Source organism: Cydia splendana, chromosome 4, assembly GCF_910591565.1.
Source record: "Cydia splendana chromosome 4, ilCydSple1.2, whole genome shotgun sequence".
Classification (NCBI taxonomy): Eukaryota; Metazoa; Arthropoda; class Insecta; order Lepidoptera; family Tortricidae; genus Cydia; species Cydia splendana.
Window position 1 is genome coordinate 901,809 of NC_085963.1, and position 6,646 is coordinate 908,454.

The 6,646-nt window shown below is 35.6% G+C and overlaps 1 protein-coding gene across 5 annotated transcripts in view; it reads right to left on the reverse strand.

Moving 5' to 3' along the window:
* The window catches only part of LOC134789635 (solute carrier family 12 member 6), a 509,818-nt gene extending 508,434 nt beyond the window's left edge, over positions 1-1,384 (reverse strand). For 4 of the 5 annotated variants that reach the window (XM_063760221.1, XM_063760217.1, XM_063760220.1 and 1 more), the window contains exon 1: positions 1,156-1,379. The gene's annotated coding sequence lies outside the window, so the exon portion shown is untranslated. Of the gene's footprint in view, positions 1-1,155 lie in introns of all 5 variants that reach the window. The other variant, XM_063760215.1, reaches the window with a different exon arrangement.
* Positions 1,385-6,646: the final 5,262 nt, after the last annotated feature.

Genomic DNA, 6,646 nt, shown 5'->3' on the forward strand with positions numbered 1-6,646 from the left:
GCTCCCATTTCTTTGCTGTTTTTTGCGTAATGGTACGGAACCCTTCGTGCGCGAGTCCGACTTACACTTGGCCGGGTTATTTGATTATGCTTATTTCTTTCATGCTTAGTTTTGCAGTGTTCATTGTAATCCTACTACTTAACTATAGTTCGATTTAAGAACCAAATAATGCAACTCGACCAATTAGGTATATAATATTGATCATAATCACACATCCTATAATACCTACATAGAGTCTGATCGGAAAGAGAAGAGTCGTGGAATGTATTGGGCCCCATACATTCCACGACTCTTCTCTTTCCGCACAGACTCTATGAGTATTTTTTCCATATCTGTTGGAGTTAGCCGCCGGCCTCACGGAGCGTGTTTGTGTTATTTCTGGATTTAGAACTATTCTCTAATGCCCTTGAACTCTTCAACTTGAATTATTTTTACCGAAATAAAAAAGGGTTATTGTTTTCAAGTGTCAAGCTATTTTTAAGGATTATGTACCTACGCATAAATCGTACGCAAACTGTAATTTTGTTAAACCAAGACAATTCGATGGTTGTACAGTAACCTGCAATAATATGTTACACAACAAAGGCCGCAAAAATATCTGACACGATCTTATTTGTAGAGCCATAAGAGAGTGTCACATATTTTTGCGGCCTTCGAAGAGTAACATATTATTGCAGGTGACTGTACCTATATTCCTTTAGTAAAAGGAACTGGGTAGGTACTTATTGCACTTTTAGTGCTAAAATATTTCGTTAGAAAAAAATAGGTAGGTACCTATTATGTATGTTTGTGTCATTTAATCCACTGTAGAGTCAACACTATAAATACGAATTGAGTGAATAAGATTAAGATATCAATCAATTAGTTTTGATAATGCGGGTGATTGCATTCTTAATCAACTGCGAAAAACAATAAAACTTATTTAAGAAAATACCTATTAATTGTCGAATTAATTAAGACTTCGTGTTTAATGCATAAGTTTTTATGCCACTGAGGATATAGACTACAGTGTTAGTCAAGTTAAAAATCACGAGATTATTTACGAATCGTAGTCAGGTTTATCAAACATTTTTCTTGCTACATAAATATGCAACCTATATTATTTGCACTGTATGTGAGTGTACTGAGGCAGTGATAACATCGATCGACACTGACCTTCCCACTGCATATGAATGAACTACTATCACTACTTATATCCTAATCTAATTAGCAAAAACTTCAACAAACTTCACCTTAGCACTTTACAACATTTCACACAAACACTTTTTGCTTGTTCTCTTTAAAGTTTTGAGGTTATTATTTACGTTTTCAGTTATAACATGAATGTTTACGATCGTACGCGGCGGAGGGAGACGCGTGCGTCTCAACGTGGTCGGATATCGTCTGGCTAAACTGAACTACGGCGCCATTTGCAAACCATACCAAGCGCTCAGCTACACCACGACCAATTTAATCGAAATCTATAACCATGTAAAATTGTTCCGTTCACGGCTACAGTTATACTGGTCGATATTTTAACTAGTATTTTATAAGTGATACGAACGTCTGAACGCATCGCTTCTGCGCACGGTCGCTTAGAAGTAGAATGACGTAACTACACATGAAATTGGTAGAGACATAGTGCGGTTTTACTTGTGGCCCGTACGGTCACAATTACATAGTTTTACGATTTTATAATCATGAGTATAATGTGTGTAACAGGATAATTATAATGAGATTCTCATTGTTTATGAGTTAACTATGTAGTAAGTTGTACCTAAAGATAGAATAGGTATTTAAGTAGGTACTGATAAGTACCATATTGCAAAATAAATATAGAAATTAATCTCGTACTTGACGATTTCTTTTCTGCCTAGACACTTATGGAATCATAAACGCATTACAAAGCTGAATTAGCTATGAACAGTTTGTCTTTTTCTGTCATTTTACGCATCACTATAACACCCTTACGTATTTTAAAATCTTTTAGATTTCAGATTTTCAAGTTAAAAGCCTTCTTTTTTTGTTAATTCCCCGTCTTTATTAGATGGGTATTTTCTTTTCATGATATTTTATTCGAAATCAGTGTTTGAAAGCAAACGGATCAAGCTGGATTAGGTTTTAGGGTTCCTTCCAAAGGACAAGAAACAAACCCTTAGAAAGAACAAAAAGTACAAATTATTCATTCATCAAATCATTATTTGGACTTTAGGTCACAATAATACTTTATCCAAAAACCTTTAACCCACCTTTAGTTTGATTTAAGAGAAAAATATAAATACATAATTACAGATTCTAATGTAGTGCATAATTATTAATTTATTATCCATAGTATTTTCACAGAAACATGCGAACGTGTCTTGCTATTTCAGTCAGTCTCGGTACCTACAAAAAGTACTGAGGTTGACTGAAGTAGCATGACAAATACGAACGTTTCCGAGAAAATACGATGGAAAACAATTATCCACTACATCTGTACGAGTCTTTATCACAATGAATGTAGGTAAATAAGTAGATCGTATACTAATATGGGAAAAACGTCAATAAATTGTCTAATATGAAACAGACGATGTCGATGTTTTCTTTGGAACAACAAAGTTTTTTGTTTGATAATGTTATAGGAATGTTAATACATACATCACTTTTGGAAAACCTGTTTATTTCAATCAAACACTGTGACTTTAACTTTATTGCGCATCTTTTATTTAAACATCTTTACGACTCTGTGAACTACCAATATCCATTACTATCTCGGCCTCTTACATCCAACAGACCATTCAAATAACGACTCTACACAAACATCCCAAGGTTCATTATTAAATAGCACAATATCGCGTCGAGAGGTAAACCTATTTGCCACCACTAAGGGAGAGTACCATCCAATACTGTTGAAGTCAAAGTCGTAATTATGTATACAGTTTAGTGTCTTATTTTAATGGATTAAAGTGAAGAAATGTATACATATTTATGATTTTCGTTGTATAAAAGACCGGGTAAGATGCAGCTGACATGAGGGGAAGTCTTGTTAGTGTGACAGGGGTGTAAGTGACGTAGAAGCTTGATAAAGTTACAACTTTGTAGGGCTAAAATAGGGTGACACTTGGACATAATTAGACTTGTTGTACTGGTTGACTGAGCTTTTCTTTGACCCTATATTTATTAGTAAAAAGGCCAATAAACTTTAAGATTCACACTTTCGTTGTCTGTACTGAATAAATTGAAAAGGTATTATGTACCTAATATTATTTTTCTATAATATCTTGAAAATGTTTTTAGGTAACAATACATAACTAGTTCAAAGTTCGTCAAAAGTATTTATAAAACAGATAGGTAAGGTTTTGTATTTGTAAAACAATCAGAGTGTAACTAATAGTGTTAGACCAAGAAAAGTCTGCAACGATTTTATTAAATTGCACAACGGGACTTAATTGCGTATTTAAGTTTTAAGATTGCCGTTGTGCAATTTAATAATGTTTAAAAATCGTGAAAGCTTAAATCAGTGTTTTGCAACGATTTTGATGGCACGCGCAGTGCAAGTATTATTTTAAACGTCAAACTTCTATGAAATTATGACGTATAAATAACACTTGCACTGCTTGTGCTATCGAAGTCGTTGGAGACTTGTCTCGCTCAAACATCGAAGTGACGTGCGAATCGCATCCAGTGTGATAACTGATAACGGCCTATTAGTTGCCAGTTGAAAGAAAAGAAAAGTAAGGGGAAAAAATATTTTTTTCGTAAAACAATCACCTTATTTAATATGTAGTTAGTTAGTTAATAAGTTGGTGTGTGTAACCTGTAACCTACTAACATTAGTTGTTAGATTAAAATGTGTCACTAACGAAATTGATCCCTTGTTGGTTTTAAATTAATTTAATTTAATTTATTGCCATAATATGGAAAAATACTTATTTCTGTTAAATAACTTACAGTATAATCCCCTTATTGGCTTATTCATAAAACTTTACGGGCCTGATTTAGTTAAATTATGTTTTATCCCTTTCTTACAAATACATTATTCAAAATGACAGATAAAGACGTTTATGAATAAGGGTCAATTGCACATATTATGTAAACAACGATATTTAGACTGTATAATTAAAAATAAAATAATAAAATAAAATAAAAATCATTTATTTCAGACCTTGGTCCATACACTTACACCAAAAAACTAACTAACTACAAACTAAATTTAACTTAAAACAAAGTTTTGTACGGAACACTAATAATATGAACTAAGGTACTATAAATAGTGTTTGACAGGAGCCAGGCACATACACCGGTAATAACACATACTTAATAATAATAACACATAATTGGATTCTCTGCCTCTGGCTTGCCTTAGCCGGCCGGCTAGAGTGGAGTCGTTAGAGCTATAAGCTCCAGGGGTGGAAGTGAAATGTGCATAAGACGCGAGTTGGCACAGTGGCTGTTAACAGCCACTGGGTAGAAAGCGGCGCACACCTCTCGACACCCCTGAGCCGCTCACACCGGTGTTGCCCTTGAGCCATCCTAGATGTCGTTTTTTGTGGGGGCCCATCTTGTGAGGGCGAGTCACCGTCTGCCGGAAATAAAATTGCATACCGTTTCATTAGGCAGGCGTCCGGTTTTTTACCCCATAGCTCAGTTCTTAGTCCATCGCTTTCACCCAATAACCTAGTTCATTTTAGATTCCATCAACTCTCAATAGTCCTTACACCCTGGCGGGTGCTGCCTCTGCGTGCGTCCCATGGCACGGGCAAGGGCAGCCTCCGCTCGGTGTACCCCTTACATTTCATTAAAGTGTCAAAAGGGCCTCTACGTGTTGGCTTCGGCTCCGCGCACGCCTCCCAAAGGTCCGGAACACCATTGTTCCGTGATGGGAAAGACACACATAATTGCACATAATTATGTAAGTAAATGTATAACTGCGTGAGACCACAAATCATTGCCCCTTTTATCTAAATAGCTGGTAATGAATCTTATTTAACCTTTATTATAAGGTTATCATAACATATTACTGTGTATAATTATTAAACTATTATTATACTATTGTTCATAAATCTTCACGAACTAAATGTATACAAAGAGAAATGTAGCATTATATTGTAGGATTAAATTATGAATCAAGTGTTAAAAACGAAGTAACACGGTTAAAATAAAATAAAAACGAATGAACTAGAACTTATCAACAATAAATAAATAAATAAAGTTTACGACAATATTACAAAAATCGATCCAGGCCCACACTTGAGTAAGTGATGTATAATAGATAGATAAACAATTAAACAGTCTTATGTAGGTATATAATATCTGGGAGACCGAGCTTTGCTCGGAAAACATATAAAAACTAAATAATGCGCGTTTTCCCGGAGATAAGACCTAGCTAGATCGGTTTTTCGCCCCCGAAAACCCCCATATAGCGAATTTCATCGAAATCTTTAGAGCCGTTTCCGAGATCCCTGAAATATATATACATATAAATAAATAAATATACAAGAATTGCTCGTTTAAAGGTATTAGATAGATATGGATGGGTAAGCGCAGTATCGGATACCGACAAATTAGATGGACGGATGATCTCGTACGCGTCGCTGGGAGTCGGTGGCAGCAGTGTGCTAAGATCGCTCCCGGTGGCGGTCATGGGGAGGGAGGCCTATGTCCAGCAGTGGACGTCCGTGGCTGATAGGTAGGTAGGTAAATATGTACTAACATATATAGAAAACATCCATAACTCAAGAAAAATATTTCTAATAAACACAAAAATAAATGTCTTTACTGGGATTCCAACCCAGAACCCAGGCAGTAGTACTACCGTCTAGACTAGGCCGCAATGCGCACATAAAGCTACTAATCCTAACCTCAATTTACATCAGCATAGGTCATTTGCCACCATATTTGTAATTCCTAGGGCATTGCCACTGTCGTGCCTAGATTCCGTGTCGAGCGGCACTTTTATATAGCCGCCACAATATTAAAATACTGAAATTGCTAAATAATTCGAAAGTTTGTTTTATTTCTTACCTTTTTCGCCTGTCTAGGGGTTGCGTCTTTCCTCTTTCAGATGACACCATTTGAACTTCTGAACGTAACATTTCCTGAAAAAGATATTTCTTTTATTTTATGTAGATGGAAAGTATAGTTTAGCAGGTAGGCATCACTACATAAAATACGTAAAAGTAATGATTTAAAACGTCTTATCTGGAATTAGTATACTATACTCATAGAAGCTCCTATGTTTAATCTGAGCTCTTTAAAAACCTTCCAAAACATTGATCCACCTACAAAAACTGGCCCCAATTTCACATCGGTGACAGGTGCGACGAATTGTAAAATCACTGTTGCTGACGTCACAGGCATCCATGGGCTACGATTACCACTTACCATCGGGCGGGCTGTACTCCTGTTTGCCACCATCATTGTATTATTTAAAAAAACTTTATTATATCGGATAAAAACAGATATTTCTCTTGCGAGGTTTCTGACAATTGTCAAAGATTTAGAAGAATTGTAGGTAATTCTTGACAGGTAATGAGTTATATGTCGGAATTTCGTGACAATTGTAGTGTTTCTTGTGACAATTGTCAGAAACCTCGCAGGAGAAATATCTGTTTTTATCCGATATAATAAAGTTTTTTTTAATAATACAATGATGGTGGCAAACAGGAATACGGCCCGCCCGATGGTA